Source organism: Misgurnus anguillicaudatus, chromosome 13, assembly GCF_027580225.2.
Source record: "Misgurnus anguillicaudatus chromosome 13, ASM2758022v2, whole genome shotgun sequence".
Lineage (NCBI taxonomy): Eukaryota > Metazoa > Chordata > Actinopteri > Cypriniformes > Cobitidae > Misgurnus > Misgurnus anguillicaudatus.
The window spans coordinates 30211102-30235817 of NC_073349.2; the positions used below are offsets into that span (position 1 = coordinate 30211102).

General features: G+C 34.8%; 1 long non-coding RNA gene across 1 annotated transcript; it reads right to left on the bottom strand.

The window, feature by feature from the left end:
- Positions 1-17182: 17182 nt before the first annotated feature.
- LOC129431395 (uncharacterized) lies at positions 17183-20547 on the bottom strand. The gene is made up of 3 exons (XR_012372999.1): positions 19685-20547; positions 18386-18712; positions 17183-17664 (listed from the first exon to the last, which is right to left on the bottom strand). It is a non-coding gene; the product is annotated as an uncharacterized lncRNA (long non-coding RNA).
- Between the last annotated feature and the right edge of the window lie 4169 nt (positions 20548-24716).

Sequence of the window (24716 nt, forward strand, 5' to 3'; positions counted from 1 at the left end):
AAGTGCACCTTTATCAGATCACTGTTTCATAGAACTAGTCTTCGAACCTACAAATAAATTAACATATAGAAAAAGGCTTTTGGACATTTAATGCCAAATTATTACAAAATGAAGAATATTGTAATAAAATTCAAAAAACAATTTCTGAAATTCAAAATTATGACACGATTATTGGTAATAGTAACAAATGGGAATTCATTAAATTCAGAATTAGAGAAATAAGTATTAAGTTTAGTAAAGTACTAGCCAAAAGAAATAAAGAGGTGGAAAGTAAATTATTACAAGAAATACATGCTGTAGCTACACCAATTTAACACCTGATGAAAGAAACAGACTAATCGAGTTGAGGAACAAGTTAGATCAACATTATATTGACAAAGCGCAGGGAGCATTTGTGAGATTGAGAGCAAAGTGGGTTGAATCAGGTGAAAAGAACTCCTCTTACTTTTTTAATCCAGAAAAAAGCTGACAAAAAAACCATCTCTAGCCTTTTGATAAATGGGGAGGAAAAGAATGATTCCAAAATCACAGAAAATTATGTTTTATTCCAAATTATATTCTTCTCAGTTTTCAAAAGTAGACTGTAGTAATCTCTTTCAAAGCTCTGTCCACTAATCCCCCAGATTGATTTATCCTTTAAAAAGATATGTGACGCTATAGGATTGATGAACTAGATGCAGTCCTAAAAAAATAGATTTAAATAAATGCCCGGGATCAGACGGCCTCACAGTTAACTTTTATAAGTTTTTTTGGGAAGATTTAAGAAACATATTATTTGAAGCGCTAAAAGAATGTATAATTAAGAAAGAATTGATGACTAGCATGAAACAGGGTGTAATTACCCTGATTCCAAAGCCAGGGAAAGACAAACAACAATTAGACAATATAAGACCAATTACATTATTAAACACAGATTATAAATTATTTTTAGGAACCATTGCTGCTAGACTTAAAAAAGGGATTGCAGACATAATAAGTGACACACAGTCAGGCTTTATAAAAGGAAGAGTCATTCATAATAACATCAGACTGGTTAAGGATTTATTAGATTACAGTGATCTAATTGATGATGATGGTTTTATTCTCTTCCTTGATTTTTATAAAGCCTTTGACTCGGTGGAACATGAATTTATCTTAAAAACACTTCATTATTTTGGTTTTGGTAACAAATTTATAGACACTATACATATGCTCTATTCTGGTATAAATACAGTAGCTGTGTGTCCTTGGGTCACGGGACTTAAAAAGATTTAATATTGGTAGAGGAATAAGGCAAGGTTGTGGAAGCTCTCCCTTGTTGTTTATAATGGTTGCAGAAATTCTATCTATTTTTATTAAAAATAGTGTTATAGAAGGATTGAATGTAAAGGGCAAACAAATATGGGTTATTAATATTTTTGCAAAAGCCTCTGGTCTCCAATTCAACTTAAACAAATGTGAATTATTACCCTTAAAAGATCAATCCATGCAATCATTATACAACATAAAGGTAAAAAAAGAAGTCAAATACTTGGGTATTGTGGTGACTGAAGATAAAAGATATCTGAAAAACGAAACTTTGTAGACAATGTTGCGAATTGTAAATCTCATCTGAATAGATGGCTACAAAGACATATTTACATTTTTGGTCGAATATTGTTGACTAAAATTGACAGTTTATCTAGATTAATATATCCAGCCAGCTTACTCTCTTCCAGCAGCACCCCAAATAATAAAAAATATCAACAAGTTAAATTTTGATTTCATTTGGCGAAATAAATGTCATTATTTATCTAAGCAGGATTTAACCCTTAAACAGGCGATGTGCACCATGGGGTACGCTCTATTCAGCCCAGTCTCACGAAATTTCGTTATATAGTCACGTATTTTTTTGATTCTTTTTTCGTGCTATTATCACGAAATTTCGTGTTTTTCGTAGTCGTATAACGAATTCCTGTTTTCGTGTGATTATCACGTATTGGTTACTCGACTGTTTTGTCCTATTTTCTTACCATTGTCGCTTCGGTTTAGGGTTAGATTTACATAAAATGACATTCCTAATCAAACCCAACTCTAACCCTAACGCCAGGCGACATATAAAAAAATAAATCAGGAAAAATAGTATAGATCAATATATTAAGTGACATTCTAATGCAAGCACCAAATCTAACCCTAAACCGAAGCGACAATGGTTTAAAAATAGGAAAAAACAGTCGAGTAACCAATACGTGATAATCACACGAAAACAGGAATTCATTATACGACTACGAAAAAACACGAAATTTCGTGATAATAGCACGAAAAAAGAATCAAAAAAATACGTGACTATATCACGAAACTTTGTGAGACTGGGTAGCTCTATTCAGTGTCTTGTTTGGGGCATAAAAAATATTTTTCAATCAAATCCTTATGTCACTTATCAAACCTTGGTCTGTCTTGAATATGTGGGTAACATTATTTGCTTCAAGTTTTTTTTTATCGATTGGTCAGCCTGACCTAAATCCAACATGGCCACCGGTTTTGCAGGACAGTCAGATTTTGTGGTAAGTAAATGAATATTAATCTTACTTTTCTTCTTTAAAAAAAAAAATAATACTGCTAATATTAATTTTGAACATTGTCTTAAAGTGCTGAAGAAGATAATTTGGTTATATGTTGTTTATATTGTTATTTAGCACATTTTGAAATCCCTGGCTGAGATACATTGCCTGATTAGGGTATAAAAAAGGGATTAACCATAATATTGACTATCTTTGTATTTTGAGTTAAAAAAATGTAATAAAAGCTAAAATTTTCAGGTTAAACTGATATTGGTATATTTAGGTGACTGCATCTTAGCATTTTAGCTGGATTTTTTCTTTTGCGGCTTCACAACAGCTAATTTTATGGTATGAGAGCGAATATGAGTTATAGAGCCAATACCAATGAATTCTTCAGATTTAGAGAAAAGTGATGAAGTTTTTGTGACAGTGCAGCGGTGTATTTGAACCAAGAAATGTAGGTAATTTCCTCATGCCAGGCATGCATTCTTCTGAATTGTGGCCAATAAGAGGCCTCTGATTGAAACACATATGAGGGGTAGTTCAGGTACACGGTAAAAAATACTTTGCTGCCTTAAAATTTTTTGTTGAATCAACTAGGATTTACAAGTCATTTCAACTTACTATTATTTATTTTGACTAGAGATGAGTTGTTATAACTACAAGTGAGTTGTTATAACTTATAAAATTAAGTTGACTTTTCTCAACTATATTTTATAAGTTGTGACAACTCATCTCTGTTGGCATGACTTGTAAATCTGAGTTGATTTAACAAAAAAATTTAAGGCAGCAAAGTATTTTTTACAGTGCAGTATGCAAATTAATCAATTTTTAAATAATTTACAAAAACTATTATTATCTAAAAAATATATTTTTTTGCAGGTGGAGGAGAAAAAGCACCAATGAAGCCAATGAAGACTTCAAAAACTGCTCATTAGGCCTACTTACATTTAGTTGGGTTATTTACATGCATTGTTACTAGTAAACCTGTTGTTTACACTGTTTAAAATGGATGAAAAATATGTATGGCATGTTTTAGAGCAAGAGAGGAAGTCAGAATCACATAATTTTTGCTCCAAATAAAAAATTAATTTTGATGACTTAGTCCTTTTTTATACCTTTTATCCTGGGAGATACAACTCATAAAATCCTGAATATATTAAATATTTTTAAAATTCCAATGAATATCTTTTACATAAGTCCAGATGATACAAAAAATGTCATGAAATGATTTTTTGCTCATCATTTTCCACTCTTGACTGTTTAAGGGTTAATTAGAAATTACGAGGATGGAGGTGGTAATGCAATAGATTTTGATTGTATGAATGGTATGTTGAAAATTAGATGGTTGAAAAGCTATACAAAATCAAAATTCATTGTGGTCTTATATTCCTAATTGGATTTTTGAAAAAGTAGGTGTCATTAATTTTCTTCTAAAGTGTGATTTTGACTTTAAGAAACTTCCTATAAAGCTTTCAGATTTCCACCAACAGGTCCTTATCTATTGGAAGCTAATATTCAAACATAATTTCAAACCACATAATACGCCTATTTGGAATAATATAGTAAATAGAAAATCTCTTTTTATCCCAGAATGGTTTTCTAAAGGTGTCTGGGCAATTGCTCACTTTATGGATATGGAAATATGTAACAAATTTCAAATCAGTTGTACTCAAAAGATGTTTAAACGGATTGTGAAAGCTCTCCCAGTATCATTGGTAGCTATGATTAAGCAGGATATTATATACTCAAAAATCATTCCTAACCTAAGACAACTTTACATCAATGGTATTAATTTTCGGAATTATAAATGTGACGACAAGTTTATAAGAAATTGTTTACTTAACTGCCAAACAAGTTCTCTCAAAAGATATTATATTCTAAAAGATTTTGTTAAGGAGACAATAAGAAATATTAGATGTAAATACTTAAAATTCCCTGTCCCACCAAAGATGAAAGAAATGCAGTTTAAAATTTTGAATAGGATTTATCCAACTAATGATTTCTTAAAACAAAGATTCAAAATGGATGTAGGAAACTGTAGCTTTTGTGAAAATGAACCAGAACCATCTGTTTGGTGTGTGTGAAATGGTACAGAGGTTTTGGCTGGAACTTATACAATTACTTGTGTCCAAAGGAATTCAGATAATGAATCTAACAATTAATGATAAACAATTTGGAATTTTTCGCAATGATATCAATGACTTTGGCATTAACATCATCCTGATGAGTAAATATTTCATACTTAGGTTATACATATATAATTTTTGTATTGTTTTTTTTCTCTTCATTACCTTATTTCTATGCCCCATGTTCTTCTACCTTTTATGTATGTATTTTACAATATACAAATATTAGATTTGTAACAAGAGTATTTGTATTGTACCTATTTTGTTTGTAATTGCTTAGTAAATAAAATAAATCATCCTAGGTATTTACACTCCATCCCAGTAGGTGGCGGGAACGCACCAAAAGCTGGTTTGCCAACCGCCATTAAAAACAAAAGAAGAAGCAACCCCGCTACCGCTATCTTGCACGTGATATGTTTTGAATGAGAACGACTCCCTGCTTTTTGCTTTAACGCATCATTTCAAATTGTTTGAAGTGACTTAACAAAGACCGAATGTCCTCGGAGGATACAGTAATGGGTGATGTTATTTTTTCGGCTATACTTTTGGCGATCTCCGCTGGTAAGTTAAAGAGTTCCGGGTTTATAGTTACATGCATTGCTTGCTGCTTTATAGATAATTCTATGCGCGATTATAGCGTTGCGGACTAAAGTAAGAGACACAATGAGATCAAGTGGTTTTCAATAGTAGGCTATTTCATTTTATTTCCATATAACAGTAATAAAATTGTAGAGGGTATGCACGTGACGTCACCTTCAGCGAAAACGCCCACTGAGTGGCAAAAGGCAGAGTGGCAGCATTTGTGTACAGTGTGAAAACAGCGGAAATGCGTCTAAATGGTGAAAAATCTGTTGTGCGATAGACTGAACTAACAGATTAACAAGAATTCAGAGCTATTGTTTTACAGACTGCCAAAAACACAGAAAAGAGAAGTAAATAGATCGCTCATGCCAACGTCCATGTGTTTTTCTTCGGAAAACATACATTCCAAAGCATATTATCATCATTTTTACTCCATTACATTTCATAAATACACGTTTTTGTTGAACATTTAATATTTAAGTACATTAACGCACTTTTACTCAAGTAAAATTACACAATTTGAATGTAATTAGGTATTAAATAAATTTGAAAATGCAATATATTAAAGAATACACAGTATGACTCTATGCTTTAGACTGTAGTGAAGTAAATTTTTTCCCAATACAAACACCCTAATAAAGCACAGGTGTTTGGAAAATGTAACTAATGTAAGTATGTAACTAAGTATTGTCCACCTCTGCTATCAAGTCCAACTACATTCAATTTAAGCTGATAATAGTCAGTTTTACTGGCATTTTGCAGCAGTCGCTATGAAAAACAGCCATTTAGTTGAACGTTTGCCACTCAACAGGGCAAGTTCTGGCGTGGTCATGTGTAAAAGTGACGTCAATGCATACCCTCAGTCTATAGTGAAGATTTTTCTCAAAGGGGCAGTAAAAGCCCACTTTTTTGGAAAGTTTTCCAAGCCACTATTTCTACTGTAATTTTTTTCTGCCAGTAACTTTGAATTTATATTAAGCATTTTTTTTCCAAAATCTGCATGTAATAAATACCACTGTAGCTATCTACAATGTGGGTTGCAATATATCAGATCAAAACACATACACAGCAGTGTTTTCTCTCTTATGGATCGGAGGGGTGCCTATAAACACAAAATGAAATAATGACAGTAGGGTCTGCTTTATCTTTGCCTTTTCAACTGGACACTCAAGTCTACTGTACAGAAACAAAACGTTGTGACTTGATGCTCTTTGCTTTCCAATTTCCCTTTCTTCTTTACTTCTACTTTAAAAACATAAAAATGTAAACAAACATACTTTATGTCATTATGCTAAAGCATCTAGTGGTATTTTTGAGGCTGATAAATATCAAGCATAAGGCAAACATTTGTACAGTAACAGCATTATAACTAAAATTGTCTATGTAGTGTAAATAAGACATTTTGTTTTGTAACACTTTTTACTGGTCAAACGTAAAAAAAAGATTGTGAGCACTAATTAGGAATTTTGCTTTGCAACAACAATAAACAAAATTAATAAGAGGATGATTTGTTTAATTTGGATTGAGATGTGACTCTTGTGCCGTGTATATTTACTGGACAGTTCTGTTTTGTTTGTTGTTAAAGGTGCTGGAGCGGTTCCTGATGTTGAAATTGTGTCACAGAAGGTGATGGAAGGAAACAATTTCACAGTTTCATTTAAACTCCCTAAACTGGATGAAGACCCTCAATTTTTATTTACCCGTGTTAAAGGTGCTTCACATGTCCTACTCGCACAGTTAAATTGCCATTTAAAGAATTGTTTACCTGAGAACTACACACCTGAAGTTTCACTGGAGCTCAATGCAGAAAATGTGACGTTCATTCTACATAACATCAATCGCAATCATTCGGGCCTTTACAAAGTCGAAGACCTGAGCAGCAAACAACCAAAAAACAAGATGTTTAATGTTACGGTTTATGGTAAGTGTAATACAATAACACATCATCTTCTCGTCTTTGATTTTATAATGTGCTTTGGGGTGTGAGAGTCATGTTTAAAGGTGGCATAGAATGTAAAACTGTATTTACCTTGACATAGATGAATAATAAGAGTTGTGTTCATGGTAATGACATCGTGAGCCTCAAACACGATTGTTTCCCTTTTCTTATGTAAACCTTGTGCATGCAAAAGACCGCTAGAAAACAGACCAATCTCAACATAACACCAACTGTGACGTTACAGTCGAAATGAACAACCTCAACATTAAAATTACACATTAAATTAATAACAATGTTGTTACAATGCTACAAACTAAGTTGTGATTGCTGAGTTAGCTCTATATGCTAGTTAATGCTATATGCTAGCGTAGATGTTTCTCAAAATCTGTATCTTTATCTGATACAGACTCAGGCATAAGATCTTTTTACACACACACACACAGAGCTACTGAAGGAGCTGCTCTGAGAAACAGCCAATCAGATCAGAGCTCAACATTATTATTCATGATGACCCTTTCAAATAAGGTATTAATAGACCATTTCATACTAAAGGCAAATCCTAGGGTTGTAAATGGAGATGTAAAACCATTTCTGGATAATTTTTGCACTTTATTAAGCCACAAACCTTCTGTGTAGATATCATAGAAGAATTTACCAGATTATTACAATGCATTCTTTGGCACCTTTAAAATGAGCATTGTTATTGTTCTTGGTCATTACATTTATCATTTTATTTTGCACTGCTAGTATTGTAAATTACACATAGATTTAATGCATATGGTCATTTACAGAACCCCCTCCAAAGCCTCCTCCATCTTCCAAGCAAAGTGAAGCATTTACACGGGACATTGGTGTAGCTTTGACAGTCATGATTCTCATCATTGGTACTATAGCTGGTGCTGTATACTGCCATCGGAGGAGGAGGAAGGCAGGCAAGTATCATTATCATATCATTTTATTGCATTGGACATGCAATACATAATAATTCATCAGGTCTTTTTTTTTATTGGGAGCACATTCATTTTCATGCTTAATATTAACATTTAAACTAAAGAGTTTAAAAATGACTTAGGATTGATATTATAATGTGAGGATCAATCTCCTGCACAACAGCAGTATGTGTGCCATTCATACTGATCCTCTTTTGGGTTCAATTGATGAAAGATTCTTAAGAGATACCTATCTGATCGTCTCATAGTTTTAGAGAGCACACCTTATTTTAGATGTGGTAATATGCATCCCAATGTTGTGCTGTAATATTAGCATAATAAATGTCAAATGGAGTTGGCATACTGTGCAGTGTTTCCGCTATATACATTCTACCGTGGCGGGCCGCCGCGCATAAAACATCCCCGCCACGCCTGCGGTTGTGGATAGAAGGGATACAGCAAACGAAATCTCGCCAGATGAGCCCTGTTTTATCCTAATCCTTCACCCAAACCCAACTCTAAACACAAAATTCACACGATTGTAGGATGTATTTGTATCTTATTTAGCCAGACTAGAGCCGCTGTTTTCATCCTAATAATCCTACCTCCAAATCTAATCCTTAACTTTTCGGCATTTGCTGTATCCCTTCTAGACAAAACCCACGGCGGCAGCTCGCCAAATAAAGCTACCGAAATGTCCGACCTGCCAGACTGGCTGTCTTAGAAATAAATTATTTTCTGGATTCGCGTTCACTCGTTTATAAATAAATCTCCTAAAATATCCTATAATTTCCTCCCTGGGTTTAGTTTCATGCACAAATAGATTTAAATCAACAGATGATGATTAGGCTACGTCTCTGTTTTGAGAAATAATAATAAAATAAATAAGCCTATACGAAATACGCTACACTTAAATAATTATTAAATTGACAAAACGATAAAAAAAAGTATTTGAGTTTGTTCTTTTTTGTGACTCTCTAAAACCAAAGCAGCAGATCGAAGGCACGTCATGTTTTTAATGATTTTAAATAAGCACAAGCTTTTCTCCTTATTGTGAGTTTACACAAATAAAAATACATCATTTGAAGTTTCGAATGTTGTTTTACTTGTATCTTTATGACTATAAATTTAGGGTAATTTAAGGTGCAAGGTAATCACGCATATGATGTTCACCGGCGCATGTACACGGACGCAGCGCAGGGCTGCGAGAAAAGACATGATTAAACTTTCGATTTAACATATTAGGAGTTTTTTGGACATTCATTTGTAATCACTGTACTCAAATAATCAACTTATCAGGTCATTAGTTATTCAGAATATAGACTATAAGCGCAGCGCGCTGCTGACCGCTCAGCTGTCAATCTTCCGTTCTTCGACACTCACATTATTAAGTTACACATTAAATGATAAGATATTTGTCCAAAAACAAAAATCTAAATACTGAATACTGCTCATATGCGACTGAAAGACATTAATAGTCGAATCTGTTTGTAAGGAAACTTACATTATTCCCGTGGGAAGAGAAGAACGTTGGTAATAAAACTTGAGGCAGACTGTGAGACTGTTTTATCTGTTTTCAGACGAAACGGCAGGGTTGGGGTACCTGCGGGTGAACCGCATAATATTGGATGTAACTGGTGTAATAATAGGCTATTCACGTGTCATTTGCGTTGTAGATGCAGGTCGGGACTCAATAGACAAGACCAAAATTCGACTCGTTTTTAAATGGCCCGTGCTTATTTGTGTTTAAGATCTGTCTGAAGACCGTTAAAGGTTTCTATTTAACTGCGCGATTTGCGTGAGACCGGGTCGGGTGTGGAATAAAATTGCTGCTGATGATGTCGGATAACTGGTCGGGTGTTCGGTCAATCACAGCGGTGCGGATTATCAAACAGGACTGTGCGTGACTTTGCAACAGGGAACTGTAATGCTTAACACGAGCACGAACTTGCATGCACACTACATTAAAACTACAATGAAATATCCCAACTAGCTATATAACGTATTTTTAACCTGTTAGCTAGCACTTATATTTTTGAGCATTTTCTGAAAAACGACAACTCCAAACTAAAACATCTGCAGCTCTTAAACCCTACGGTCTATATTCATAATTCTGGTCTTGTTTGAAACTAGACACTTGACATATTGTTGCCTAATAGTCATAACAACTCAGAGTAGTAAAGAAACAGAGTAAAACAAGGTAAAATATACATTAAATGACTTCCGTTTTTCTTTAAATAACATTCACTTAGCAAAAAAGGTATGAAATGGTCATGTGAGACACCTGGGGACACCATATAGGTGAACTGAATGTCTGACCATGCTGTGATTCAAATTTGAGAATGATACTCCAAAAAATGTTGTTTCTGTGAGCTTTTATTTCAAAAAAGTCCAGGCGTCCTTTCAGAAAAAGTGCACTTGGAAACTCCAAATATACACATGATAACAATATGACATGATTATAAAAAGAAAATGATTCAGGACTACATATTACATTATGTATATCAATTCAGAACTACTCTGCCCACCAAAGCACATAGAAAAAACTATTTCAGAAAAAAACATTTGCACATTATAACAAAATACTTGCTATTTTGAATATGGTCGCTCATGAATGCACTCCAGATTCCAGTCCTCCTGTGTCAGCTGAAGTCCTGTTTTACATCACATCACACACACACACACACACACACACACACACACACACAAAGCAAGAGAGGATTTTAGTTTGAGTCAAAAGTTAGAGACATACAACTATTTGTATGAGAAACTATGATGTAATATACATGAACATAATACATATACACAAACACACACACATTACATGAATATATTTATTTATAATTACAAATGTCTTATGTTTGCCAAATAACCTGTATTTCTCAGCTGGTAATACTCATATTTTCCACCACATATCTTATTTTCTAGTTTTTAGTTTGTATATTCTGTGCATTTGATTCATATAGCTATAAATATGATGCATTTATATAACATGTCATACAAAAACGAAACCATGTAAAACTCGGTTATTAGTCATCTCCAGTGTTACTTTATAATCAAAACAGCTAACATGAAACAAGAAATGTAACGTAAATCAACAAAAGAATCCACGTACTTTATCCAAGCGAGCGCAGCTGAGCTCATAATCCGGTCCATCTCTCCTCGACGACGCGCTTTGTTTACATCCAGTCTTGCATTGTTGATCCGCGATCATGCTCTTTATCAACTTCTCCAAAACACTTTCAACACAAAAAAGTCATCTGTAGTCCACGATCCACAATGGAGATGTTATATCTAACATTTGAAGAGGTTTCTCAGCGGCTCCGGAGAGCTTAGCCGGCTGCTATGCTACCCAAACAAACAAACGCGCACGGAGGGGGCGTGGGCATTTCTCTCCATGCGCTTCTGTAGATTTGCGCAGAAGTACACTTTACTGACGTAAGTTGAATCCTTGTAATCGTTTCATGATTGGTTACTTCCTCTGTCAATCAAAGCTTTGCTCACTATGCATTGGCTGGCTTTGTTTTGGTGTAATCCAGTCAAAAGCCTATGGCAAGCTGAAGGACATCTATCTAGGCAAATCATTGATCGCATGAGATTTTGAGTTGTCAAACCTTTTCTGATTGGACAAAACAGAAAAATAGGGCGGGATATTTATCTGAACAGTCTAACGAAGCAGGAAGAGATGGATTTTCACTGATAAAAATCGATATTTGATAGAAAATAAACATGATCGATCATACTTAGCGGACGCGCGGATGTAAACAAAGGAGGATATTGCTGGATTTCTCACTATTTTTCATTGTTATGGATTAAAACGTGGGATGCTTTTTGAAGAGTGGACCCTTACCTTGCAATGTACGTTGAAGTTTTTGGGAATTGTCAGAAATTGTCAGAACCATATGGCAAGCCATGTGAGTACCCACAAAATTTTTTATATGCATTCCGTCTGCATTTCATTTAATTTTTTCCACACCAGTGTATTGATTGCAAAAATAAGCTCAGAACATGAATTTGGAGTGTTTAAACTTTCAAATAATGCAAAGTTTATGATTGTTGATTGAATATTTGATGTTAAACAAAGTACAAAAACACGTAAAAACGCCCCCTAGGGCCCGCCGCCGGGCCGGTGCGTGTTAACAATATGGTTTAGATCAAACATAGAAAAGCAATATGCTATAAATAAGGAAAAGTAAATGACAGCATGAAAATGATAAAAAAACATGTTAGTTTACTGTAGCCTATATTCTACATAAAAAAAATAATGTACATTTATAATCATCATGGGCGCCCCCTGCCGCCACAGCTGGAAAAAATCCTAGAGGAAACACTGCTGTGTATATTCAATAGGGGTGTCACGATTCTCTAAATTCTCAATTCGATTACATTTTCGATTCTAATGTCACGGTTCAATTTGATTCTCGATTATTATTATTATTATTTTTTTAAGAACAGGTTGCTATGCCATTTTTAGACTAGACTTTTTAAAAATATTATATCTGACTTTGAATTCGGAGATGCCCTGCCATGTTAGTTGTGCTGCCGGTGGAAAAATATGGTACACGCACATACCTGATAAAATTATGAACATTCCCCTCAGTACTTTGAACCTTAAAAACGCGCTTTTATTACCGGCAGACTATACAGAGATTGTGAGACTATACCCTAATAAGTCATGTTTAAATGCTGTTTTCATAACTCTTAAGCAACTGAAATAAATTAATGTGAAACTTAAACAGATCTCAGTTCAGAGAAACGGCCGGTCCTGTCACAGACGCCGTTATGGTGTTTTTTGTTGAAAAAGCAGCTCACATGGTGTCTCCTGTATCTGCCATGCTATCTTTTGACTGGCTGTAGCTAGCGAAGTTAGAGGAGATTGAGTTGCAGCACTCAACACGTGTTTTTTCCTGCATGGCAAGCCGACCGGACGTGCCATGGGAACGTGGCAGCATCGACGATTCCATTTTTTAATTCGAAGTTCGAGGTTGTGACTTGATTTAAAATCGACATCCTGACATCCTTAATATTCAACTAAACCCTGAAATTGTAAATATTTACATTTTGTGTCAACATCATTTGATTCACTTGGTTTACGTGATGTTTTGTAATTGGTGTAATTTTGCATTAAAGCAACACCAAAGAGGTTTTTTTTTATCTTAAAATAACGTTTCCAAAAAAGTTTCAGTGGTTCATCCACTTAAAACAGGGTGAATGGCACTTTCACATTCCCTTTGCAGCCCTCTATCGGCCAAAACCGCACTACAGAAATTTCCAACCGTCGGGTAGTCTTGTAGTTCGAGTAAAAACTACCAAAACTTGCTTTACGGCAGACCTACAATCCAATCAGAGCCAGCTATGCTGCAGTATTTACGACAGTGGTAATGAACAATTACGCTTCTAACCTGTAGGGGGAGCAAAGAGCCATAAGTCTTTAGTGTTGCTTTAACAGAGAACTGAAAAAGCACAGACTCAAAAGTCAGAAACTGAGATGATGATGAGACAGTTGGACCTCTCATCAGCTATGAAGATCATATCAGATTACACATTGATTTAACATCTCTTTATAGATTAAATGACATTTTATGTCATATAGCATGCATTTCATTTGTTTTGTCACTTCAGAGCCCATCAAAAAGATAAAATATTGTTTTTATCTTGCTTACAGGTCAAGCAACAGCAGCAGGACCAATGCCCACTGCAGGGATAAATTTACAGGGATAATTTTTTTTTCATTCACACTGCCAATGATTTGCCATCTGCAAGGTCCCGGAAAGACACGTGACCTGTTACAGGTCCAGCACTGTCTTTTACCCAGCGTCTGAAGTTTGCATATTATTTATTATTTCTCTCTTCAGAAACCACTCGCGTGCATTTTTGTTTATGATAAGACTATAAAGGAGCGCGTGATGCACCGTTCTATGCTGGTGAATGATCTCAGAGTGGATATTTGATGAGCTCCCTGATCTCTGCTTTAATACAGTTTTCAGATTTTCTCATCGTGATTGTTAATATGCATTTAAAACTCCCGTTTTATAGGGGTTGAACGATATATCTTGTTGGGATGACGCTCAGGCATTTTTGTTTATTATAAGTTCAAATGAGCATGTGACGCTATATTCTTTTATGCTGCTGAATGAATAGTGATGAGCTAACTTACCTGATATCTGCATCACTCCAGTTTGCTGACATTTCTCATCGTGAATGTTGATCTGCATGTAAATCCCTCATTTTAAAGAGTTGAACCAACTTCATGTTGCCATGACACGCGCGTCCTCGTTTATGCGTCTCATTTATCATTTCCTGATAACTGCTTCAATCTAGTTTGCTGACATTTCTGGTTTTTAAAGAGCTGAACCATAACTTTTGTTGTAATGACGCACACGTTCTCACTACAACACAGCCTAATACTGTGTATTACTAGGCCATCTTTCCGGCAATGATCCCAGAAGGTTTACGGGACGTGTTTGTATTTTCTGGGACCAAAGGTCTGTGTGAATGGGGTTTTAGTTTATGGCAGGTGCGAATGTTATCATTTTTTAGGGCTTATAGACTGAATGTTTGGAGTTAAAAAATTATTTTCAGTAATGTTTGTAGAACATTTCAAAACATTTACGGTCCGTTTTTGCCGGACAGGGTTTAAATTAATCCAGGACTATCCATTAGTTGTCACTGTGTGACTTCATTACCATTTATAAATAAGGGGCCAATCACACCAATGGAAACGCAAGTCTTTTTATATTGCTAGGCAACCAAGCTGTCCTGACAATCAAATGTTGAAGCGTGAGTGTTCTCATATTAGCAGAAATTTTAAAAAGAGGATGCTTGCACTGACCTTAATCGAGGTGCATAAACACACAGTCCAGTCCAGTTGTTTCAAACAAATGTAAACTTCTGTCACTATAACGAAAGACCCGCCTCTCTCCACATTCAATTGGACATTGGAAAGATGCGAATGACGTCAGGCACTTTTCAGCGCTCCTTCAAAAAAACGTCTGCTGCGGTAGGCAGCAAAAAATGCACTACCTATAAAAACTCATTCAAAAAAGGTGAATTGAATTGAATGGAAGGTCACTTCAATTACTATTACCACCTTAATATTACATTACATTCATGCACAGTTTGAATTTCTGTTATGAAGGTAAATACTTCCCATCTATGTCACTTTACTCTGTCTTATAATGTTACTATTTAATAATCACTTAAAGGAATAGTCTACTCATTTTAATTATTAAAATATGTTATTACCTTAACTAAGAATTGTTGATACATCCCTCTATCATCTTTGTGCGTGCACGTAAGCGTTGGAGCGCGCTGCGACGCTTCGATAGCATTTAGCTTAGCCCCATTCATTCAATGGTACCATTTGGAGATAAGGTTGGAGGTGACCGAGCACATCAACGTTTTTCCTATTTAAGACGAGTAGTTATACGAGCAAGCATGGTGGCACAAAACAAAACGCAGCGCTTCTCCAAGCAGATCCAAAAGAGGAACCACATGTTATGGCGCAACAGCACTTCTGTGAGTACTTCGACTCGGCGCAGTAACACCCTCCCTCTCCCATTATGAGAGTGAGAAGGGGAGCGGACTTTTCAGGCGAGTCGAAGTACTCCCAAAAGTTGAATGAATGGGGCTAAGCTAAATGCTATCGAAGCGTCGCAGCGCGCTCCAGCGCTTACGTGCACGCACACAGATGATAGAGGGATGTATCAACAATTCTTAGTTAAGGTAAAAACATATTTTAATATTGAAAATGAGTAGACTATTCCTTTAATGCTGCTACCTTATTGCTGTTACTACTGTGATCTCTGATGTTCTGTGTAGCTCCATAGTCCTGAAGAAACGTTGTTAGGAAATGTAAGTAGTTTTTACAAACATACCTAACCAAAACACATTACTGCCATGCATCTTGACACAAAACAATGGCACTGATATATTTTAAGATATGTGAGTGCAAGCTGATTTTAGTTATGGCCGCTTAAACAAGCATTTAAGTCTGGGATTAGACTTAAGGCCTATCTGGGAAGCCACCATTTAAAAAATCAAAGTCTAATATTGTAATATAAAAAAGTTTTTGACCAAATACAAAATGATTTTTTTTTATTAAATTAAAAGCACAATTGTGAATCAGATATTAAATGTTTTTTGTGTGTGTTAATGTACATTCTGTAAACATTTATTGACCAGACAGACAGATGTTTTGTTAATTGGTTGTGTGAACATATAAAATCGGCACGCAGGGATGGAGATATTGAAATGAAACTACTGCAAAGAGAATGTTTTTGGATCTCTACTCTTAAAACCTTACATCCGAGGGGTATGAATGAAGAATTGGATTTAACATGTTTTTTGTAAGAGAAATATTTATGGATTGGTTACCTGTATTTATACATGCGCTGTTTTTCTGCTCTTTTTTTCCTCTTGCTTTATTATTGGATTATATTATATACTAGTATGGTTGATTATTATTTTTCACTCTTGTCTTATTTATTTTTCTTTATGTAATAATTATTATATCTTTTGATATATTTTTTTGTTTCTTAAAAAAAAATTGTTTCTTGAAGTCTATTATATAATTTTTGTCTCTCATAGTACATTATATCATATTTTGGATTCATTGGACATGCTCACGTAATATTCATGACTATAGCAAATTGTTGATTGCCAGTAATTATTATGGGTGTGTCCTTTTTGACATACGGAGTGATTGGTACAGGAACCTATAAGAGGCATTAGCTCCTTATGACGTGTTTCAAAGTTGTGACACTGATGATGGGCTAAGCCCGAAACGTTTGTCCTTGTGTTTGTTATGGCCTGTTAGTATTATTCGGTACTTGAATACATTGTACTTGATTCAGTCTCTGAGTGCTGTCTCTTTTCTACCATTATATTAATTGGATGTGTAAAATGTAAATCCTCAGATCAAGTTTTTAAGATCATGAAAAACATTTAAGTCGAGTGACCCTAAACGTTTGAACTTCATAGTTACTGTTAATAAGAAAAACTTTATAATGTTTTTAATTTGTCATACAATTCACAGGATAAATCAGACATTCAAAAGATAAATCAGATTTTTTGGGGGTATTATTTATTTATTTAGGTCTTTATTTGACCAGGACAATGGACAATAACAAAGTACTGCCCCAAAATTAGCTATAGGGCTCAATTTTATCCGCCCCTGGGCAGGAGTACAACAAATTATCAATAAAAATACAATACAATTTAAACACAATGGAATACAAAAAATATAAAAACATTCAAAAGATGTTGGTGGAAATTAACAGGACATGATATCTCTTTATGACAGAGATATTTATTAGCTGTGCTAGATGCTGAAGCAGTCAAGTCCCCCTTCAAATAAGCCAAGAGATTTCAGATATCACAGTACAAAAGCACCTGAAGGCAGAGAGATAAGCAAGCTATATCTGAGAGAGAGAAACAGAGCATTAGAGAAACAATATTCCAGTATAACCATACAGTTTTTTACATCAATACAAAAATACAGAAGATCTCCCCTGGAAACTGGTGCACACTAACCAGTGAACTTGTGATGACGACAGGTACAGGAGCTTTAGGACAAGAGGACAATAACACAGTCATTTAAAATCATGCACTGTGAGGATGTTTTAAATCGTAAGTGATCATCCCTATGCCCTGTTCCCTTTAAAGATCACAACTCTTGATGTGTTAACTCTAGATGAAGTTGTGCAATTGTGTCTCATATTGTGGCCGATTAAAATATACTTGCACTGTAAGTGAAAAGTTGGATCAACTTAAAAATTACTTAAATTGGTAACACCTAAACATTTAACTAAATTAATCATATACGTTGAAAAAACATTTTTAGGTGTTACCAATTGAAGTAGGCTATTTTTTTAAGTTGATCTAACATTACGCCCTTTGCAGTGCACAATGAAAAAATTTTTGTTGCACTTAAATGTTTACATTTGAACTTGAAGTTACAATTTATTTCAACTTTGTTGACTAGTAAAGTGTTGCAATAAATTACAAAATTCAGTTGAATTAGCTTAAGTAATTTAAACTTTATTTATATAATTTATACCAACTACTGACTACTCAAAAAAGTTGAAACTAATTGCAAGTTATTGTAAATTGCATTTTCATATGCACCCTAAAGGGGACACCAAATAAACAGTCGCTACATATAAACAGAAAGCATTGTTTTTTTTATTGCGTTGTTCGCCATGAATCTCTGATATTAAACTCAATCCACAGCTTGGTATATATATATTTTTTTTAAATGTTGACAAATATGTATGTGCATCTTACCATATACATCCACTTTGTACTTCTTTTTTGTAATTTGTTTGTTGATAATTAATGCTTCATAAACTCCAGAATCATCCGTGTTGATGTTTGAGATGTTTAAAGTTCCAGTCTTTTGGTCCAGCTGTAATCTGTCAGTGAATCTTTTATCATAATGGGTGTAAATTTTACCATTATGCATCTGGGCAATGCGAGAACTTTGACTACCATTCAAAAATGTCCACAGTATTTGATTGTCTTTGTTAAAAGCATCATCTCGTGGGTGGAGACTGAGGACACGTCCCTCCTCCAATTTAACTCTTTCAAAGTCAGTCATGTCACTGGAACAGACTGAAATAATATGAAAAGGTTTTGTAGATGGTGAATACATTTTTTATTGTGTACTATCAAACACTGTGTCAATCAAATAACAACAAAATGTGTTACATCTTTATCTGCTCTTCAAAGGCAAAATGCTTTAACTACAAGCACCAACACATTTGTGGGTAAACTATTCAACTAGTCAGAAAAACATGTCGAATTTGCTTAAAGGTGTAGCAGGGATTTTCTCAAATTTTAGAAAAGAACCGCCTTCTCCAATTTTTAAAAAAAATGCAATTGCAACACTCCTGATCGACAACTAGGAGGACCAGTAGTCTTGATGATCCGCCCGGAAAAAGAAAATCCTCCGCAATACCTTTAAGATTATTTTATCAACAATCAGATATTACATTAAAGCAGAACAAATATTTGAACAAATATACCATATATTGTATACATATATATTTCTCAAAGTAAGGAATTATATTAAAAAGATGTAAACGTAAATTACATAATCAGATAGGTGTTCATATCAGATAAACATGGAAACATTTGTCTTTAAATGCTTAGAGAAACCACAAGAACAACAGCAGGAAGTCACTGTTTCTTCGAGAGTTATTTATGCATAATATTTCAAAGTGAAATCGTTTTCTTTTGAAATTTCTGATTTGTTTAATCAGTGAAGTGAGAGATTGTTTTCTTCATGAATCATTCAAAATAAACAAATTTGAATTTAAAACCAATACTAAACAGAAATATGTTTAAATTTTTGTTATATCTCTATATAAAACACAAGATTAATTTGCATGTTTGCGAATAACAAAAAGCAGACATTTATTTCACATATCTTCACTGGCTATTCACAAAAACATTGTCCAATTCAAGCAAGGCATTTGTGTATGTGAAACAACCACATTTTAAGTATTTTTTTTTTTAAAAAGCAATATAAAACAATTTCATGTTCAACATTACATAAACTGACTTATTTAAAATATATCTTACCTATTATATTAATGAAGAACACCAAAAAGACCCAAATGATGCATTTAAGGATCAACATGATGTTTCTCTGAGAGATTAGAGAAAAACAATGACAGGAAGTAAAAGAGACGGGAAATATTCAGTTTCGTCACTCTTTGTCATATTTTCCTCTGTTCATATAAATTCTTTACACCTTCATTTAACATTTAAATGTAAAGTAGATGTTTTTCAGTGTTAGGGCATCTCTATAGGCCAGTCGAGGCAGATGTATGAACTACACATTTAACTGTGAGTATTTTGTAGTAAGTTTGAGATTTAAAATGAATGTGAAACAAGTTAGATCTTATTTTGTACTTTACTCTATGGAAAATAATAGTTCAGAGAAATCACATCATGATCTATGTGTATCTTTACTAGGCAGACTGTCAGATCTGGACTTAATTAGGACATTAACAAAGAATCAAACTTGTTGCGTCAACTCCATTCACTTCAATGAAGCCCCATAAAGCTGCAGCAAAACAGACAAATTTCATGTTCAACATTATAGAATAAACTGACTAAACATCAGCTAATGAATCTCTTTCACCTTTTAACTTCTCTGAATTGGTCTCTTTTCTTTTGAAGTTGATGTCATTTTTCCTGCTTACTTTCCTCTTTCACAATTCTTGGCATTGCTTTCTTCTAATCTCTCATCTTCAGCACACTTTGTCACTCTTTGTATTGTAAATCTTGACACCTTCATTTAACCATTGATGGTAAAGTGGGAGCTTCAGTGTTATGGTATCGCTTTTAGGCCAGAGGCAGATGTAAGAAATATATGTAATAATGTACAAATTTAACTGTGGGTAGTAAGTTTTCTTACAAAAATTAACCATGTTTTTTGTGGTAAAAGTGTAGTAACCATGTTTTTTTAGTGTATTGATTACTAATAGCAAATTCATGGTTTTACTAGTAATCATGCTTTTTTGGTTTTAACTGTATAAAAGCATGGCTAATTTTTGTAAGCGCTTGTTTTGTATGCCTTTACTGTATGGAAAACAGTTTAGTGAGTGGTTGACATCATGATCTATTTTTACTAGATCGTAAGAACATCTCATAATTAAGATAACCCTACTGAAAAATCAAGCAAAGACCATCATAAGCTAGTATCTGGTTTTAGTTGGTTTAAGGTGGCAGTAGCTGGTCTAAGCTGGTCCTCCCAGCCTGGCAAAGAATTCTGAGATACAAAGTAAGAATTCTGAGATGTAAAGTCAGAATTCTGAGATACAAAGTCACAATTCTGAGATGTAAAGTCAGAATTTTGAGATACAAAGTCAGAAATTAATTTAATTTTTTTTTACAACAAGGCGGAAACGGGCTTCCATATCCATATGTATCACAGTAACACTGCAAAAATAGAGACAGAAAACCGATCCAACTAAAATCAAGTTTTATTTATATAGAAACAATAAAGAACGCTTCAATAATTAAGGTTGTTGCAGTAGCGGATCAGCTCACCAAGCGGGCTTTCTGCCTCCTGGATGCGCGCGCACCCTGTAATGTTTGTAAACACTGGCAACCCGCGAGTGTGGAGGTGTGGCATGGTAGCGTGATTCCTTTGGCCAATCAGATTCGTTTAGGGTCTCATGACTTTCATTTGGGGATTTACCGGTGACATAGTTTATCGGAATTCATAACTGCATCACACGATACAACATCTAAGAAGATAAATACAATCAGGATGGTTTATTTCAAGATAATTATTACACTTTCGTTTTTGATGGTTGCGGGTTATTTCGCCGGTAAGTGTAGTGCTCTCACGTGTTTGGTGATGTGTTTTGCATACATTTTTACAATGTTACATATGTATTTCTTTAAGGGACTTCTGGTGATGCTGATATCGAGCAGTGTTGCCAGGTTTGCGGTTTTCCCGCACAATTGGGCTATTTTGAAAATACAGTTGCGGGAAAAAATCTGGAGCTGCGGGTTGCGGTTTTTTGGGCTAGTTTTATGATGTGCCCGGCCACGAAAATGTTTATCTGTTGACTTATAAAATGAATTATTTTCCTAATGTGCATTAATCCCATAAGCAAAACCTGTCAACAAGGGCACTGCAGTGTCAGGAAGGCAGTGGAACATTGAGTGGAGGGGCGCGTTTTGCTCTTAATATCACATCAGAAACAATAAATTACCTTATGTAAGAAGTTACGTCTATACTGAGGGGATATTTACAGATCATGTGAACCCATCTTTGTATGATCTTTTCAAGTTAAATAAAAAAAATTTATACAGAGATAGTATGTTAAAAGGGCAGATGTCATATAGTGTCTCAAAATGGCATGGTTGGGTACACTTAGATGTTCTTAAGATAATCTTGAGAAGTACTAAAGTAGATTTTTTTATATTTATAACAGATTAGTGTGTGAAAATAGCACTTTAAGTGCAATAAGAACATTTTCATCTGGAAAGTACATTAAAAGAAATAGTAAAGAGTTGTAATCCCGCAGTTTTCAACTGTGATTGGACAAATGTAAAAATTGGGCTAGTTTTCATTCCTTTTGGGCGGGTTTTAACTTGTCATTGGGCTGGAAATTTTTCTTGGACCTGGCAACCCTGATATCGAGTTATCGGTGCCCGAAGGAGGAAATCTCACTGTCTTCACTATGATCGCTCGATCTGAAGAAGATCCACAAGTTCTCCTGAGTCTTTTAAACGGAACATCAGAGAATCTGATCGCAGAGTTATCCTGTCATGATCAGATCTGTGAAAGTCAGTACTTTGAGTTCAGTATGATAATTCAGTATGATAAACAGAATGTCACAGTAGTCATGGTGAACGCTCGCAGCAATCAGACGGGTCTCTACAAAATGTACGTCCACCGTGGTAGACACTCCGAAGACCGGATTTATAATATCACTGTCATAAGTGAGTACTGTGTGTTTTAACATGCATGGATTGATCTTAATGCATATTGTAGCTATTGTCTTATGAAATACATTGTTGTCATTGCATCACCCAGCTGAAAATAATAGAAAGCATCATCACATGATGAAACATGACGACAAGGTTTTTTTAATGCTGTTTACATTGGGAGTAGAATTGTCAGGAAGTTATTATGACTCAACCCACTGATCGAGTTTGTGAATGAGCCGTCATGTGATTTGTTGTCATAGATTAGCATATGTACAGTAAAGGCGGTCCTGAACTCGAGTAAACTCTGTGGTTCACTGTGCATTTATCTATGCAACTGTGACTACACAGAAATATGTAGAGTAGTCCTACTGACATTGTTTGTATTACATGACTATATGCTCCTCCCAAACGTAGTTACATAAACTTACTAAAGTCGAGAGAATTTTTTTAAAGACATTATACATTTATGGTTTACTTAAGGGAAAAATAGTTCTAGCACCTAAAATATAGGCTACACTTTACCTGTGTGCATCTATATATTTGTTAACTTAAAATCTTTGTTGAATTAAGAAACGCAGTTTTCATGTCTTTTATAGAGCCTCCACTCGTGCCCATCAGCTCAGACTCTTCCTCCTCTTCAATGATCAGTAAACGCAGAACTGCGGGCATAGGTGCAGCTGTATGTGTGGGCATCTTGGTTCTCATCATTGCTGTGATGATAATACATGTCAGACACTGCAGAAAGGCAAGTATTTACACTGAAATATATGTCAAAATCTGTCAAAGCAGGTGACATTTGAAATAACAAACATGAATATTTTGATAGTTCACTAATATTATAGTTTTTGTGTTCCACTAAAGAAAGTCATACAGGTTTGTAACAATATGGGGCGGTTTCCCGGACAGGGATTAAACTAGTCCTAGACTAAAATAAATGTAAGAGCTGTCCCAACTGAAAACAACATGCACTGACATATCTTAAAATACATCAGTGCCCTTTGTTTTGCCATAAAATTCACACCAGTAATGATTTTCTACCTTTTTGGAATCCATTCATCTCCGGGTCTGGCGCTAGCACTTTAGCATAGTTTAGCATATATATATTTTTTTAGCTTAGCATAATAAATTGAATCTGATTAGATCATTAGCATCACGCTAAAAAATAACCAAGGAGTTTGGATATTTTTCCTATTTAAAACTTACATCGTGTACTAAGACTGACGGAAAATGAAAAGTTGCGAATTTCAAGGCCGATATGACTAGGAACTTTACTCTCAAACTGGCGTAATAATCAAGGAATCGTACCCTGAAGGCGGCACGCTACGTGTGGGTTGCCTTCTTTTCCCCATGTTTTGTTAATTTTCTAATATGAAGTAGCCAGTTCAATGAAGGCTTTTTTAAAATTTCACTAAAGAGTGCCTTGGATTTATCTTTTTGATACACTTTGCTGTTTAAACATGGCTGCAGCAGGAGCAATGATATTACGCAGCAGCCGAAAATAGTCCCCTTAGTAACTTTCTATGGCAGGGGACTATTTTCGGGCAGTGCGTAATATCATTGCGCCATATCTCCCTAGAAAATCGCAAATTTTAATTTTCTGTCTAAGTACACAATGTAACTACAGAAGAGTCAAGTTTTAAATAGGAAAAATATCCAAACTCTTTGGTTATTTTTTAGCACGATGCTAATGTTCTAATCAGATTCAATGGACTATGCTAAGCTATGCTAAAGTGGTAACGCCAGACCCGGAGATCAGCTGAATGGATTCCAAAACGGTAAAAATCAAATGTTTAACTCTAGAGGAGCTGGAAAATTTGCATATTTTCAAAAAAGTGAGTGTCCCTTTAAGATAATCCCTGTCTGGGAAACCACCACTATGATTTTTTTGAGTGACCTACAATATCCAACATTTAAAGGATGAGCTAATATTGCATGGTTTGTTTATACGCCTTATTCAGTCCATTGTCCATTGTTTTGTACCAGGATGCTGGTCATTCAGCCATCAAAACGCAGAAAGTACATCATTTTACAAACATATAGGGGTTTACCTCTTACAATAATTGCACAACCAGCTATCATGTAAATAACTTGTTATCAAGTTAATCACACACTTTGTATGAACCCTACTGAAAAATCCAGCTAAGACCAGCATAAGCTGGTA